Consider the following 18,594-nt stretch of genomic DNA (forward strand, 5'->3'; position numbering starts at 1 on the left):
AAGTTGGCTCTGTACTCTACTTTCAAACGCCTGACAAGAACTTTCCATTTGAAACGGAAAACAAAATGGACAAGTCCAGGTGGTCCCTTCCCGTTTCAGTGTGTCTTTTTTTCTTCTCAATTTGATGCCTAATGAACGCAACCGGTCACTTCAAGTTCAGTGACTTTGGACACTGCTTTAATCTCTCACTCTGGCAGGAAGTCGGATAATGAACAGGGCTCTCTGGATGAATCATACCAACTGATGGCCAGCTTACCTCGTTTCACCTCAATATACCTAATTTTATCTTCTGAGGGGTCACTTTGTCCCAGTCATTATATCACTCGAGGACACTTCCAGGTCCGCTCCGAAGTGTACACTCGTTTACCACCTGTTAAGGAACATGGGGAGATCCCCCACGATTTAAGACTTTTGACTGGCCCCAGTAGTCTAACTAAATGACAACCCACACCAGTGTCATACCTGGCACTCTTGACATCACATGAAAATATATTACATTAACTTTCAGCATCTGTGTTGAATTATTTGGTGCATAAATCTCTCCTGAATAAATCTTACTTGGATCACCACTTAGATTCCCTAGCAGTGGATGAAGAGTGACTCCTAGTACTTTCCTCTGTGGGAGTGTGGCTTCCTAGCACGTTAGGTGTGAAGGTACACTAGCCTGGCCTAGCAGCACAGCTCTGACTGTTTGTTTGCATCCCAAAACACATCCTATTCCCTATAGAGTGCACTAGCTTTGACCAGAGCCCTGGTCCAAAATAGTGCACTATATAGGCAATATGATGCCATTTGGGACTCAACTTCTTTCTCCCTCATGGCGTTCTCCGGGTGGCCCCGTAACTGGAGATGTCATTCAAGCTCCTCAACCGTCCGCTGCCTTTAATAGAACGCCCCGCGGCTGACACGCATGCTCTAAAGAAAGTAGTACGTGAACATGTGTCAAACTCATTCCACAGAGGGCTGAGTGTCTGTGGGTTTTCGCTCCTCCCTTGTACTTGATTGATGAGTTAAGGCCACTAATTAGTAAGGAACTCTCCTCACTTGGTTGTCTAGGTCTTCCTCCATGGAATGAGTTTGACACCCCTGTGCTAAGGGATTTTCTTCGCTAGTGGGGCTTGGAGGGGTTATAATGATAAGGGCAGCAGGTAACTCCCCATTTTGTCAGCATTCCAAATATATGTTCATGTCAATTATAGTAATCCAACTTTATGGATTTATTAGGGCAGACTTTGTCATTAGGCACAGATCTAGGACCAGCTTACCAACCCCCAGACTTAAACTTGTGAAGAACATAGGATGCCCTAGATCTGAAGTCACTATCAGATATGTTATTAGCAAATCAGTCATCAGTGGCCACATTTCTCAGCATTACAGTAACAGATGGTTGAGTTACATAATGTAAGAAAAGCACTGTTCCTACTGAAAAGTCTCTGGTTCATGGGCTTACAGAATGCATCCAAACAAAAAGTGTGCGTTGTTCTTTTGAGTCTGCTAATGTAGCCATAATGACTGCTGCGAGCTAACGTTAGCCTCGCGAAATGCCCACATCTTAATCATTAAGCCCATTCCACATGGGATACGCATCCCAAATGGCACCCCATTGCCTATATAGTGCACTACTTTTGAACAGGGCCCATTTAGTACACTATATAGGCAATAGGGTGCCATTTGGGACGCAGAGAGGTTGTGAATTGCCCATCCGGGATAGATTCACTGCACATGTTAGCGTATGTGCAGTTTTCCCTAGCAACCTAATTGCTAGGTGGGCAGAATCCAAAATAAAGGGTGAATAATAGGAGCATAAACAATGGTTCTCTCTCAAATGGGACCCTATTGCCTATATTGTGCACTACTTTCCATAGGGCTCTGGTCAGAAGTACTAAATAAGGAATAGGGGGCCATTTGGGACCCTAACCCTGACTATGTCTAACTTAGGGCACTTCAGCAATATTGAAAAGCAAACATACTGAAGAATAGGTTCCTAAAGCAAAGTGTACTGTAAAGGTCTAATGAAAAACTGTTGCGCTCGCGTCAAGCAATCTCCCAATACCACCCTTTCCACTTGAGCTATAGGGCTATGTTTTCCCGGAGGCACGGTGAGGGTTAATTGGCTAGATTAGTGCAGTTAACTGCTTCAAAATGGTTTCATTTGGCCACTCTGCTCTTTGTTGCTAACAGAGGCTTGGCTAGTATGTGTAGTGTTTTGCAGAACAAGCTTGGTTAATAATTAGGGCTGGGAATTGCCAGGAACCTAACAATATGATATCGCGATACTTATTTGGCAATATGATATATATTGCGATTCTCACGATTCTATATGTATTGCGATTTGAGACTGTGATTTTATTCGATGTTCCAAACATATTGCTCACCATATATCTGCTGCAGAGAGACGAGAGAGAGCCATGAATAAAATAGATTTGATCAGTCATGGAAATACAATTGGTTCCATAATTGATAACAAAGTATGAAGGAAAAATACTGGAGTTTTGGTTCAGGTACAGCCAACTAGCACAAAAATAATATTGCAATATTGTCAAAGCGATACGCTATATCATCAGAAATAATATCCCGATATGTAACTGTTTTCCCCCCATCACTATTAATAATGCATGGACTTCCTGGTCCCCCTACAGGGCCATGGAGATGAAACACAGATGTCTGCATTCCTAATGACACCCTTTTCCTTACATAGTGTACTACTTGGGTTAATACATAGGCTGTGTTTACTCAGGCAGACCAATTCTGATCTTTTTTTTCACTAATTGGTATTTTGACCGATCAGATGTGAAAATATCTGATGTGATTGGTCGAACGAGCAATTAGTGGGAGAAAAAAAAATCTGAATTGGGATGCCTGTGTAAACGCAGCCATCGAGTCTTGGTCTAAAAACAGTGCACTATATAGGGAATAGGTTGTCATTTGGGATGCTGCCTGAGAGAGCCAGTGGCTGAGTCATGAAGGACCCATCCTTTCTCCCTCCCCAGTCTATGAACCCAGGAGCCTGAGTAGGCCCTGCCGCATGCCTGACGGTAAATGTAGCCTGCTAGCCGCCCATGTCTCTATGATGTAATCATGCCTGTCTCTGGCATACTCCAACCCCCCCTCCTCCTTTTCACCCCTCACCCCCTACGGAGTCGAATACCAGCGTGTACTCTCAGTAGCACATGCCCCTGCGCTTGCATGCCAGACCACAGGAGGTTGGTGGCAGCTTAATTGGGGAAGACGGGCTTGTAGTAATGGCTGGAGCGGAATTAGATGGAATGGTATCAAATACAACAAACGCATGGTTTCCATATGTTTGATGCCATTCCATGATGCCATGCCATTCCATCCTCCCCTCAGAAGCCTCCACTCTGTGTCAGACGTTCCAAAGAGAATGTGGCTCACACGCCGAGTGCTGGAAATTCAAAGCGACATTTTTGTGCTTAGCACACACTTTTTGTCTCGTTTTTTTTTTTTTGTGTTGACATGTACAGTGGAGTGGAGGGTGCTGCTGTCCCTGCTTCTTTAGCCAAATGAAAACCCATTATCTCTCTCTCTCTTCTCTCTTCTCTCTCTCTTCCCTCTCTTCTCTTCTCTCTCTCTCTGTCCTCTCTTCTCTCTCTCTTTCCTCTTTCTTTCTCCTCTCTCTCCCTCTTTCTTTCTCCTCTTTCTCTCTCTTTCTTTCTTTCTCTCATCTATTTATTTCTCTCTCTCAGCACAGTCATTGGTGCCTGCGCTGCTCCACTGGAGCTTCTGATAACTGTCACATAGAATTACATTCATGAATGAGACCCAGGCTAACTAGACTACAGCAGCCCCATTAATTCAGTGTGTCTGAGGAAGTTTGTGGGGGGGGGGGGTCAACAAGCGTAATACATGTTGTTAATGAGGTTGCTTTAATGAGCCTCTTGTTTGAATCTTTTTTTGTTGTTGTTATATCTGCTTCCCAATTGGCTCCCTATTCCCTGTATAGTGCACTGCTTTTGACCAGGGGCTCTGTTTAAAAGTAGTGCACTATTTTGAAAATAGGTTGCCATTTTGGACACCACCAATGCCTCAATGCACAGGATGCGAGGCTGAATGCCTTTTTGTCCCTCCCACACAAATGAATGGTGTCAGATCATTGAGTCTGTATGGCTAATGAGGTTCCTCATACCACACAGAGCTAATTATTATGATCCACTGTCATGCAGGCTACTTGATCAAACGGCACTAAATGAAAGCGAGACGTTGAATGAACATGAGATATTACTCATTACTACCATCTGCTGATGTGGTGGGAATATAACCTCATATCAGTCATCATAGTTGTTATATACATGTATATATGGAGTGATCTGGTTATCCATTCCTGTATGTACAATGTTGTTAAGAGATTACTTGTGAATGTGAATACTTTCAAAACAATGTTATTGAGCTAATGCTTATTTTCTCACTCAGAGCCGGTCCTGACCTCCCTGGGGCCCTAAGCAGAATTCTGCTAAGGGGCCCTCCTACCTGACCTGTGACCCATGTAAACCATTTGCCATTGCCACACAGTCACGCCTGACATCCCAGTGCTCACACTACAATCCTCCCTCCTTTAAAACAGTTTGCTCCGTCTGTCGGTCTAAGAATAATTAGATATACTTATTCTATAAAACAGAATGAGGTATAAACAAAAAATATGTATTGAATCAAATATTGTCTGTAGTATCTTAAGATAAGTGAATATTAACATTAACATAAATAAGAAATTGTAGAAAATATTAAATAATAAAATATAGCACTGAGCTTTGGCTCTGCTGCCTGGTAATTAGTCCAGCCCTCACAATATTAGCTTTGTCTATACAATGTAAACATAAGTCTATATGCTATGGCTGCAGCTATATGTCTCAAAATAGTACAATAAACCCTATACAGCTGTGTGATTAACTTTGGTTCCCTTTCAGCCTGGGAATTTTCAGCATCAGCATGGGCACCATCTGTCTGGACTGTCTGGAAGAAATGGAGAAAGTATGTCACATAGTTAGTTAAGCAGTGATCTACACAAATGCACTTCTGCCATACAATCTTAAATGTTACCAAGTGTGTAAACATTTGAATGTTTGAATTAAAATCTTACCATCAAAATATTCCTCTTCTGCACTTTCTTGATGCAAAATCACCAATGATGTCATCGTAGGACATGTGTTTCCCCACGTCATGATTTATGCTCATGATGGCCAGACCGCTCAAACGTTCCTGTGACATGGAAGACCTCAGGTAGCTTTTGATGAGCTTTCATTTTGAAAAACTCCTCTCTGACGATGCTACTGGTAGGGTGACTGCAATTCTTAAGGCTATCCAAAGGTTAGGATAGAGTTCCTCCAGGTTTTTCTCACAGAGAAAGGAAAGCAGCTCAAAGGCAGTTATCTGATGGTAGATCAGGTCAATTCTGAATCTCGTGTGCCAGATCCATTCCACTGATGTAACAGTCATCTCTGAAGGTTAGAGTGTTTTCAACTTCCATGCAGTGAGCCTTTTAAAGATTCACTGGACATCTGAGAGGCAGTGCTGAAGTTCAGCAGCACTCCATATTTGGTTTCACCTGGTTGAGTGTTTTAAATCTCTCATTCATCGATGTCGCAGCAGTCGACCACAATGTTGAAGTAGTGGACTTCAAGGTTTTTCAGTGCGTCAGTCACTGGTTCGTCAGGAGCCTCATAGCTGAAATACCTCTTGCTGATTCTGTCTCTTCTCTCTCAGAACAGCCTCCACATTCATTTATTCACAAATGCCTTTGGCTGTTGTCTGGGCCTCAGAGAATCCAGTTTCCCGGTATGTACGGTACTGAGGGAGCCCTTTTTCATTTGAGATTAAATTCACTGCGATATACAACTGCATTGAGGCGGATTGGAGGAGCTTGTTCACCTTGTTTGTCATTGTCGCTATCTCACACCATACGACACAGCAAATCAAGAAGCGGTAGGACCCAACTTCCTCTGCAATGCTTGTGCCTCCACTTTGGCCACAGGATTGTTGATCGTCGTTCTGCCCCTGAGCAAGGCAGTTAATCCACTGCTCCCCGGGCGCCGAAGTCGTGGGCGTCGATAAAGGCAGTCCTCCGCACCTCTCTGATTCAGAGGGGTTGAGTTAAATGCGGAAGACACATTTCAGTTGAATACATTGTTGGACAACTGACTAGGTAGCCCCCTTTCCCTTTTATTATTATAATAATAATACTAATAATAATAAGTAAGAAGAGGTGTATGGTGAAGAGAAGAGGGTGTGTGTAGTGTTCCCATGGCCCCTTTAAGCCAGGGGAAAACGGGTAAAAACAACAGTGTTTATTCTGTCTTGTAAATGTTTATGGACTATGGCCCTGCATTCAGGTATGCCTCAAAACTATCTCTCCAGCTATTCGCAAGGGCTAAACAGGGTTCATTACAAATAATGAAACGCAACCAGACCTAGTGAACATGTTGTCGTCTACTTAAATATTTAGAATATTTTTGCTTTGCTGGTGAAAGGGCCACTTCGCGTAATGCCTGTCGATGAGTCTGGCAGCACATGTTTCAGTACGATCCTCTCAAGCTCTGTCAGGTTGGATGGGGAGCGTTGCTGCACAGCTATTTTCAGGTCTCTCCAGAGATGTTCGATCGGGTTCAAGTCTGGGCTCTGGCTGGTCCGCTCAAGGACATTCAGAGTCTTGTCCCAAAGCCACTCCTGAATTGTCTTGGCTGTGTGCTTACGGTCATTGTCCTGTTGTAAGGTGAACCTTCGCCCCAGTCTGAGGTCCTGATCGCTCTGGAGCAGGTTTTCATCAAGGATCTTTCTGTACTTTGCTCCGTTCATCTTTCCCTTGATCCTGACTAATCTCCCAGTCCTTGCCGCTGAAAAGCATCCCTACAGCATGATGCTGCCACCACCATGCTTCACCGTAGGGATGGTGCCAGGTTTCCTCCAGACGTGACACTTGGCATTCCGGCCAAAGAGTTCAATCTGGTTTCATCAGACCAGAGAATCTTGTTTCTCATGGTCGTAGAGTCCTTTAGTTGCGTTTTGGCAAACTCCATGCGAGCTGTCATGTGCTTTTTACTGAGGAGTGGATTCGGTCTGGCCACTCTACCATAAAGGCCTGATTGGTGGAGTGCTGCAGAGAGGCCTGATTTGGTGGAGTGCTGCAGAGATGGTTGTCCTTCTAGAAGGTTCTCCCATCTCCACAGAGGAGCTCTGTCAGCGATCATCGGGTTCATGGTCACCTCCCTGACCAAGGCCCTTCTCCCCCGATTGCTCATTTTGGAACCACCAAGCTCTAGGAAGAGTCTTGGTGGTTCCAAACTTCTTCCATTTTAGAATGATGGAGGCCACTGTGTTCTTGGGGACCTTCAATGCTGCAGAAATGTTTTGGTACACTTCCCCAGATCTGTGCCTCTACGTAATCCTGTCTCGGAGCTCTACGGACAATTCCTTCGACCTCAAGGCTTGGTTTTTGCTCTGATACGCACTGTCAACTGTGGGAACTTATATAGACAGGCATGTGTCTTTCCAAATCATGTCCAATCAATTGAATTTACCACAGGTGGACTCCAAGTTGTAGAAACATCTCAAGGATGATTAATGAAACAGGATGCACCTGAGCTCAATTTCGAGTCTCATAGCAAAGGGTCTGAATACTTATGTAAATAAGGTATTTCTGTTTTTTTTATTTCCCAAAAATGTGCAAACAAATCAATCTGTACTCACTTTCATTATGCGGTATTGTGTGGAAATTGATGAGTATAATTTTTTTTATCCATCTTAGAATAAACCTGTGACATAAAATGTGGAAAAAGTCAAGGGGTCTGAATACTTTCCGAAGGCACTGTATTTGTGTATAATCCCTTCCCTGTCTGTCAATAGATCAAATCAAAGGTTGCTTGAGAACTTGTCTCTATGATTGGGGTCATTCGCTCCCGACATGCACCTATGCAAATAGGACCACTGCACAAAATGGCGTTCCCTTAAAGTACATAGCTGGGTGCATCTCAACAGCCTTACTTGACTTCCTCACCTCATCTTATTTCCTTCATCTGCGCTGATATGGAACATTTGTTGTTCTGGTGAAAATATACCAGATAGACATCACCTATTCTCTGGGCTCAGATGGAGAGGAAGCCACTCTAGACTAGTGAGATGTGTCCTCCTCCCAGTCCTGAGTCATGGTGCTGTGATGTCATCTCGCTCCAGACCGTTGTGTTTCTGCCTCACTGCTGAGTGTTGCTCTGGTCCCCGCTGCCCAAGCCTGAACCTAATTGGGTGTATCCAAATCAAATCAAATCAAATTTATTTATATAGCTGATATCTCAAAGTGCTGTACAGAAACCCAGCCTAAAACCCCAAACAGCAAGCAAAGCATGTGAAAGAAGCACGGTGGCTAGTAAAAACTCCCTAGGAAAAACTCCCTAGAAAGGCCAAAAACCTAGGAAGAAACCTAGAGAGGAACCAGGCTATGAGGGGTGGCCAGTCCTCTTCTGGCTGTGCAGGGTGGATATTATAACAGAACATGGTCAAGATGTTAAAATGTTCATAAATGACCAGCATGGTCAAATAATAATAATCATAGTAGTTGTCGAGGGTGCAACAAGCACGTCCGGTGAACAGGTCAGGGTTCCATAGCCGCAGGCAGAACAGTTGAAACTGGAGCAGCAGCATGGCCAGGTGGACTGGGGACAGCAAGGAGTCATCATACCAGGTAGTCCTGAGGCATGGTCCTAGGGCTCAGGTCCTCCGAGAGAAAGACAGAAAGAGAGAAAGAGAGAATTAGAGAGGGCATATTTAAATTCACACAGGACACCGGATAAGACAAGAGAAATACTCCAGATGTAACAGACTGACCCTAGCCCCCCGACACATAAACTACTGCAGTATAAATACTGGAGGCTGAGACAGGAGGGATCAGAAGACACTGTGGCCCCATCCGATGATACCCCCGGACAGGGCCAAACAGGCAGGATATAACCCCACCCACTTTGCCAAAGCACAGCCCCCACACCACTAGAGGGATGTCTCCAACCACCAACTTACCGTCCTAAGACAAGGCCGAGTATAGCCCACAACGATCTCCGCCATGGCACAACCCAAGGGGGGGGCGCCAACCCAGACAGGAAGACCACGTCAGTGACTCAACCCACTCAAGTGACGCACCCCTCCCATGGACGGCATGGAAGAACACCAGTAAGCCAGTGACTCAGCCCCTGTAAAAGGGTTAGAGGCAGAGAATCCCAGTGGAAAGAGGGGAACCGGCAAGGCAGAGACAGCAAGGGCGGTTCGTTGCTCCAGCCTTTCCGTTCACCTTCACACTCCTGGGCCAGACTATACTTAATCATAGGACCTACTGAAGAGATAAGTCTTCAGTAAAGACTTAAAGGTTGAGACTGAGTCTGCGTCTCTCACATTGGTAGGCAGACCATTCCATAAAAATGGAGCTCTATAGGAGAAAGCCCTACCTCCAGCCGTTTGCTTAGAAATTCTAGGGACAATTAGGAGGCCTGCGTCTTGTGACCGTAGCGTACGTGTAGGTATGTACGGCAGGACCAAATCGGAAAGATGGGTAGGAGCACGCCCATGTAATGCTTTGTAGGTTAGCAGTAAAACCTTGAAATCAGCCCTTGCCTTAACAGGAAGCCAGTGTAGGGAGGCTAGCACTGGAGTAATATGATCACATTTTTTGGTTCTAGTCAGGATTCTAGCAGCCGTATTTAGCACTAACTGAAGTTTGTTTAGTGCTTTATCCGGGTAGCCGGAAAGTAGAGCATTGCAGTAGTCCAGCCTAGAAGTAACAAAAGCATGGATTAATTTTTCTGCGTCATTTTTGGACAGAAAGTTTCTGATTTTTGCAATATTACGTAGATGGAAAAAAGCTGTCCTTGAAACAGTCTTCATATGTTCTTCAAAAGAGAGATCAGGGTCCAGAGTAACGCCGAGGTCCTTCACAGTTTTATTTGAGACGACTGTACAACCATCCAGATTAATTGTCAGATTCAACAGAAGATCTCTTTGTTTCTTGGGACCTAGAACAAGCATCTCTGTTTTGTCCGAGTTTAAAAGTAGAAAGTTTGCAGCCATCCACTTCTTTATGTCTGAAACACAGGCTTCTAGCGAGGGCAATTTTGGGGCTTCACCATGTTTCATTGAAATGTACAGCTGTGTGTCGTCCGCATAGCAGTGAAATTTAACATTATGTTTTCGAATGACATCCCCAAGAGGTAAAATATATAGTGAAAACAATAGTGGTCCTAAAACGGAACCTTGAGGAACACCGAAATTTACAATTGATTTGTCAGAGGACAAACCATTCACAGAGACAAACTGATATCTTTCCGACAGATAAGATCTAAACCAGGCCAGAACTTGTCCATGTAGACCAATTTGGGTTTCCAATCTCTCCAAAAGAATGTGATGATCGATGGTATCAAAAGCGGCACTAAGATCTAGGAGCACGAGGACAGATGCAGAGCCTCGGTCTGACGTCATTAAAAGGTCATTTACCACCTTCACAAGTGCAGTCTCAGTGCTATGATGGGGTCTAAAACCAGACTGAAGCGTTTCGTATACATTGTTTGTCTTCAGGAAGGCAGTGAGTTGCTGTGCAACAGCTTTTTCTAAAATTTTTGAGAGGAATGGAAGATTCGATATAGGCCGATTAGTTTTTTTTAATAATTTCTGGGTCAAGATTCGGCCTTTTCAAGAGAGGCTTTATTACTGCCACTTTTAGTGAGCTTGGTACACATCCGGTGGATAGAGAGCCGTTTATTATGTTCAACATAGGAGGGCCAAGCACAGGAAGCAGCTCTTTCAGTAGTTTAGTTGGAATAGGGTCCAGTATGCAGCTTGAGGGTTTGGAGGCCATGATTATTTTCATCATTGTGTCAAGAGATATAGTACTAAAACACTTTAGTATCTCCCTTGATCCTACGTCCTGGCAGAGTTGTGTAGACTCAGGACAATGGAGCTTTGGAGGAATACCCAGATTTAAAGAGGAGTCTGTAATTTGCTTTCTAATGATCATGATCTTTTCCTCAAAGAAGTTCATAAATGTATTACTGCTGAAGTGAAAGCCATCCTCCATTTGCGAAGGCTGCTTTTTAGTTAGCTTTGCGACAGTATCAAAAAGAAATTTCGGATTGTTCTTATTTTCCTCAATTAAGTTGGAAAAATAGTATGATCGAGCAGCAATGAGGGCTCTTCGATACTGCACGGTACTGTCTTTCCAAGCTAGTCGGAAGACTTCCAGTTTGGTGTGGCGCCATTTCCGTTCCAATTTTCTGGAAGCTTGCTTCAGAGCTCGTGTATTTTCTGTATACCAGGGAGCTAGTTTCTTATGACAGATGTTTTTAGTTTTTAGGGGTGCAACTGCATCTAGGGTATTGCGCAAGGTTAAATTGAGTTCCTCGGTTAGGTGGTTAACTGATCCATGCTACATTGAGTTGATTAAAGTCATCGTGCATGTCTGGCACACACTCTCTCTCTCACACACACACACACACACACACACACACACACACACACACACACACACACACACTGACGTGCACTATTTCTCTCTCACAGTGAGGCTTGGGCGGATCTTGAGGATGTGGCTAATGTATATGGGGTCTGGCTGGCCTGTACTGCCTGGTTACCCCCTTAGTGCATCAGAGCAGTAAGACCCCGGTGGTAATGGGGCAGATTAGCTCTGGGACGAGACAGAAACACACACTCACACACATTCACTTTAGTAAGCAAATATATGCACACACAGACACACAGCCAAAATGACCCTTTGAACTCTGTAATGCAGTATCACTCCTCTCTCTGTTTAGCAGTGAGCTAGAAGAGCGTGGCGGCAGCACCGGAGCAGGACTTGGTGAAGGGAAGGTCTCCTAGGTTCTGTTTGCCAACAGCTCCTCCAACTCCTAATGAGCACTAATAGACCTTGAGTCCGTCTCTCTAATGTCCTGTGACATGCCTGTCTGAGAGAACATTTGGGTCTGCGTCCCAAACAGCACCTTATTCCATAGTGCAGCAGTTTAGAAGCTGCATAGAGAAAGAGATGACAGGATGCATTGCGCTACGCAGGTCAGTGCAAGACGGCATCCGGACCTATGACCTTTTTCTCCCTGGTTTCCTAGCATCGTCTAGCTTTCATTTCAACCTGTTTCTTTTCTCTCTCTCTCTCTGTCTCTCTCTCTCTCTCTCTCTCTCTGTCTCGCTCTCTCTCTCTGTCCCCCCTCTCGCTCTCTCTCTGCCCCCCCCCTCTCCTCTCTCTCATATCTTACACAGACAATGCTCTCCTATACTTGTCTGTATCAGTGGGTTCAGCAGTGGGCGTCAGCGGATCTGAGACTCATCTTTCTCGGCAGTGTCTGGTAGGCTCTCAGGGCCAACTGGTTTTCCCCAGAGCCATGTATTTAGAGAGTTGGGTCAAAGCAGTTCCTGCATTATGATGCATTTACGTGACACTTCAACATTCTATGGCAGCCATATTAGCTCCCCCCATTAACATTACATGGGGAATATTTAAACAATGCTATGTACAGTGTGGTCTGAAATTATTTACACCCTTGATAAAGCTGAGTAATAATGACTGTGTATAAAATAAATACTTCTAATATGCAGCTAGTGAGAAAGTTACAAAGGGTCAAAGATCATACCCCCAAGGCATTCAAAACTCTCACCAGTATCAATAACAGGGGGAGGTTAGCATGCCTTGGGGGTATGATCTTTGACCCTCTGTAACTTTCTTATCATTATTCACGGTTCATTCAGGATTATCCGTAATCATGGTAGCAGTGTTTAGAAACATATTCTATTCTAATTTACAATAAAATGAACTCCAAAATGACACAGTACATTAGGGGTGTGCCGAGTAGTCAGACAAAACGAGTATCGTAATGGAAATGGGCAATTTTCGGGATACGATTATGATCAGAGTATTTTTGTAATTATCCGTGATCGAGAAACAATTAATTTTCGGGTGCCAACATGCACGCAGCTTTCTCATGTCAGGCAGTCAAGGCCTTGATCACACCTGCAGCGTCATTAAACTTTTGAATACTTTATTTATTTGAATCTTTAGGGGTGTAAATCATTTTTACCTCTACCTTTTTTGAGATTTTTTTTTATTTTATTACTGGTTAAACAAAATATCTTTCTCAGAGCAATTGTATTACTATAAAATAACAATTTTCCCCGCAGTATTTTAATTATTTATTTCCTCTGTAATTTTTTTTAATCAAGGGGGTCAACACTGTAACAATATTCAAAATTCAAAAAGTTGGCCTAACTTGAAATATATGGCTCTGGTTTTCCCTAACCCCAGAGGTTACGTCACTGTATCCTCATAAGGGGGGCCGCAGCTTACGAGAATTCCTCCCACTGCTCACCCCCTCCAACCCCATAGCTAGACCCCTCCAGCCCAAAATTCCACCGTCGTCTCCACTCCAGAAGTTCTTTCCGCTGAGTGGCTGCTGGCGACTCTAGCGAGCCTTCTCCCAGAGCTCCACAGGTATTACTAATTGTTCTGTTCCAAATGGCACCCTGTTTTGGAGGGCACTAGTTTTGACCAGGGCCCATAGAGCTCTGGCCAAAAGTAGTGCACTCCATAGGGAATTGGGTGCCATTTGGGACTCAGATAATGACTAGCAGAGGGAATGCTGGAATGGCTCTTGGCCCAGAATGAAAACACTGGAGAGATGCTGGTGCCCTCTTATAAAAGACGGTTAGATAAGATGACCGTAAAGGAAATCAGTCTGAAACTGCTACAAAGTGCTACAACGTGGCTGTGTTGACTGATGATGAAACTTTGACGATAACCATCTTGACTTGCTAGTGGAGCAAAGGGCCTCTGATGATGATGATGATGATGATTGGTCTTTGTTTCCATGAGCTGTAACTGATTGGGCCTAACCTGTGCGTATGTTTTGATGCCAATCTTTGTGGCACCTCAATCCATGTCAGTGTTTGGCAAAAGCCAATGCCTCAGATGTTTTGTTTTGTTTTGCGAGCCTACACTTTAGAGCAGAATGAACGGGGGGAAATGGGTGGGGCTTTGTGATTAATGATAAAATAATTGTAATGATCAGAGCTGCGGTGAAGCTGTGAAGCGATGCCTATAAGCATATGTGTGGTAGAGAGATAGATAGGGCTGGGTTTTTGCTGCCCACGCTTCGACGGGTAATCGGCGCTCCTCAACCAAAATCAACGCTCTTCAACTAACACCTGTCACATCTTACAGCCGTCCAACATGAGAGAGACAGATAAGAGGGATGGAGGAAGAGAGAAGGAGAGAGCGAGTGCGACAGGAGGATAGAAAGAGAGGGGATAATTTTGGCAGTGAGGGATAGAGAGATGAGAGAGAGGGATAATAATGGTAGTGAGGGATAGAGTTGAGAGGGATAATGATGGCAGTGAGGGATAGAGATGAGAGAGGGATAATGATGGCAGTGAGGGATAGAGAGATGAGAGGGATAGTGATGGCAGTGAGGGATAGAGAGATGAGAGAGAGCGATAATGATGACAGTGAGGGATAATGTTGGCAGTGAGGGATAGGGAGATGAGAGAGAGATAATGATGGCAGTGAGGGATAGATAGTTGAGAGAGAGAGGGATAATGATGGCAGTGAGGGATAGAGAGATGAGAGAGGGATAATGATGGCAGTGAGGGATAGAGGGATAGTGATGGCAGTGAGGGATAGGGAGATGAGAGAGGGATAATGGTGGCAGTGAGGGATAGATAGTTGAGAGAGGGATAATGATGGCAGTGAGGGATAGAGGGATAGTGATGGCAGTGAGGGATAGAGAGATGAGAGAGGGATAATGATGATCAAGAGATGGATAATGATGGCAGTGAGAGATCGAGAGAGAGGGATAATGATGGCAGTGAGGGATAGAGGGATAGTGATGGCAGTGAGGGATAGAGAGATGAGAGGGGGATAATGATGATCAAGAGATGGATAATGATGGCAGTGAGAGATCGAGAGAGAGGGATAATGATGGCAGTGAGGGATAGAGAGATGAGAGAGAGCAAAATTCTATAGAGCAGGAGAAATGGAGGGAGATGGGGATAAAGAGATTGCAAAATGTGAAACAGAGGAAGAAAAAAGGACAGTGAGGGAGAACCCGAGTCATACTGTAAAAACGCTTCAAAGGCTCATGAACAATCTTCCTCCGGGACTGCCACGCAGGCGAAATATCAGCCTGTGCAGAGAAGCACGAGATTGAACTTCACTCAACTTTCTAGTTTTCCCCTTTAGTTAACACTGTCAACGTTTCCCTTTACTGTGGGAATTGTGATCGAATCAACTCAATATTAGACACTTCCAATGCAACATACCGAAACGAAACAAACTATGCAAAACTAACTATGCAAGAGATGTTGTTATAGGCAGAGTGCATCGAATGGATTCTATTGCATTGACAGGCACAACTCAGACCCATACTCTACACAGACTGGTGTGCCATAACCAATCAGAGCTACAGTAGGCCTATTTGCAAATAGACCATTGCCATATGGATTTGTGCCATTCACTTTGAACTGGACTGTTTTACAGCATGAGCGGTCGCGATTATTATGCACTTGTTTTGAGATCAAAGAGAGAGCTGCATGTAGCCACTTGTGCACATGTTGTTCATATCCTCTGCTAGTGAGTTATTAGCCCAGATATAGATCATTTGTAGTCTGCAATGGGGGAGTGATTGCATATTTGAAAAGCAAGTCAGGTAAAGAGCTTTTTTTTTGTCTTAAAGGGGCAGTGTTGTTGTATTTTGAGACGGGCTTGAATAAGCGAAGTAGCCAATAGGCAGAGGGTAGCATCATTTGTCTGATTCTCTGTAATAATGGTATGGGAATAATGATTCAATTTATTTTGTAAAGTGGTTTCTTGCATCAAACAACACACAAACATTTTCAGTCCCCTCCTTGTCTGAAGGACATAAAATGGATCAACAGGTTCATGTCAAGCCCTGCATGTTTTTTCAAAGTCTCATGGAATGCAGGTATACATTGAACATCACACATTGGCTGCTACTGTAGGCTGAATGATAGAACAGCTATTTCCATGTTAAAATGTGATGGGATGCGTTTTATCCATTTGTTTTTGATGGTAGGCCACTCTGGTGGGCCTTCGTTATGATCACATAGCCACAGTAGCTTACTTAGCCACTGTTTTTTCTTTTATTATTTAACTAGGCAAGTCAGTTAAGAACAAATTCTTATTTACAATGACGGCCTACCCCGGCCAAACCCGGACAATGCTGGGCCAATTGTGCGCCGCCCTATGGGACTCCCAATCACTGCCAGATGTGATACAGAGTCAATCACCACCTTCCGGAGACACCTGAAACCCCACCTCTTCAAGGAATACCTGGGATAGGATAAAGTAATCCTTCTAACCCCCCCCTTAAAAGATTTAGATGCACTATTGTAAAGTGGTTGTTCCACTGGATATTATAGGTGAATGCACCAATTTGTAAGTCGCTCTGGATAAGAGCGTCTGCTAAATGACTAAAATGTAAATGTAAATGTAAATACAGCCTGGATTTGAACCAGGGACTGTAGTGACGCCCCTTGCACTGAGATGCAGTACCTTCGACCCCTGCGCCACTCGGGAGCCCACTGTTAAAACGGTGAATTAAAGCAGGTACAGCCTCAGTGTTACCAATAAACAAGTTCGTTTGCGCTCTGCAGACCTGAAATTGGCTCAGTGACTAAACATATTTTAAGGGACCATTGCTCACAATGACTCATTGTAGCTATTTGCAACCCAGATATCTGTGTCCAACCTATTTATTTTGCTCTTTCCTCAGGTCATTACTTTTTCCACTCTGTACGTCAACGGCAACTGTCCTGACACTGTTTTACTCATCTCTTTCACTCTCTGTTTGCCCCATCCCTCTCTTTCTCCCCCCTCTCCCTCTCTTTAAGTTCTCCCTCTTCCCCTTTCTTACTTTTCTTTTCAGACATACTCTCTCTTTCTCTCCTTTTCTCTCTTGCTCCACTCTCTCTTTCCTTCTCCCTCTCTCTCTCCTTCTCACTCTCTCTCCTCTCCTTCCCTCTCTTTTATTTCTTATTTCCCCTGTCTAACTTTTCAGACTTTCTCCATCTCCCTCTCTCTCTCATCCCCCTTATCTTCCTTTGTCTAACTTACCTTTCCAGACTCTCTCTCTCTCTCTCTCTCTCTCTCTCTCTCTCTCTCTCTTTCTTTATTGTAACTTAAACCCATTTAATTGAGTCTGTTTGAGCCACCATTAAATATTTCCTTTCAAGCCCACCCGTCTGCGGCACCAGGTTATTCATAGATCCAATTAACTGTCTGTTTTCCCTTTTCATGAAGTAATTGTTATCCCCTTTGCTCTTTTCTTGGACAGTGGCCCGAGACACAGTTCTTGCAACATCAGGCCTATGAATTCCAGGGGTGAAAGAGGAGGAGGGGCAAGGGGGGGGGGAGAGTCTGGCAATGGAGAGCTCCATTCCGTGGCCTAAATGGATGGTTTTGACATTAATAACCTGTTAGGGACAGACGTTCCGCTAGCGGAACGCCTCACCAATATCCAATAGTATAGCGTGGCGCGAAATACAAACACCTAAAAAATGCTATAACTTCAATTTCTCAAACATATGACTATTTTACACCATTTTAAAGATAAGACTCTCGTTAATCTAACCACACTGTCCGATTTCAAAAAGGCTTCACAGCGAAAGCAAAACATTAGATTATGTCAGGAGAGTACCCTCCCAAAAATAATCACACAGCCATTGTCGAAGCAAGCATATATGTCAAAGACCAAAACCACAGCTAAATGCAGCACTAACCTTTGATGATCTTCATCAGATGACACTCCTAGGACATTATGTTATACAATACATGCATGTTTTGTTCAATCAAGTTCATATTTATATCAAAAATCAGCTTTTTACATTAGCATGTGATGCTCAGAACTAGCATACCCACTGCAAACTTCCGGTAAATTTACTAAATTACTCACGATAAACGTTGACAAAAAACATAATTATTTTAAGAATTATAGATACAGAACTCCTTTATGCAATCGCGGTGTCTGATTTTAAAATAGCTTTTCGGTGAAAGCACATTTTGCAATATTCTGAGTACATAGCCCGGCCATCACGGCTAGCTATTTTGACACCCACCAAGTTTGGCACTCACCAAACTCAGATTTACTATAAGAAACATTTGATTACCTTTGCTGTTCTTCGTGAGAATGCACTCCCAGGACTTCTACTTCAACAACAAATGTTGTTTTGGTTCGAAATAATCCATAGTTATATTGAAATAGCTCAGTTTTGTTCGTGCGTTCAGGTAACTATCCGAAGGGTGACACGCCGGGGCGTTTCGCGACAAAAAAATTCAAAATATTCCATTACCGTACTTCGAAGCATGTCAAACGCTGTTTAAAATAAATTTTTATGCGATTTTTCTCGTAAAATAGCGATAATATTCCAACCGGGAGACATTGTATTCGTTCAAACAGTGAAAGAAAAAAATGGAGTCGCCTCGTGTGCATGCGCGTGCCAGTGTCATTGTCCTCAGAAGGACCACTCACAAAAACCCCTGCTGTTTTTCGCCCAGAGACTGCAGAGCTATCATTCCACTTTCTGGCGCCTTCC

The 18,594-nt window shown here is 43.9% G+C and overlaps 1 protein-coding gene across 2 annotated transcripts in view; it reads left to right on the plus strand.

Annotated features, from left to right (window-relative positions):
• Positions 1-18,594, plus strand: part of LOC106564882 (protein kinase C alpha type) — a 266,895-nt gene that overhangs the window by 87,058 nt on the left and 161,243 nt on the right. The gene's annotated exons all lie outside the window — the stretch shown is intronic.

The sequence above is a fragment of the Salmo salar genome, chromosome ssa12, assembly GCF_905237065.1.
Source record: "Salmo salar chromosome ssa12, Ssal_v3.1, whole genome shotgun sequence".
NCBI classification, from domain to species: Eukaryota; Metazoa; Chordata; class Actinopteri; order Salmoniformes; family Salmonidae; genus Salmo; species Salmo salar.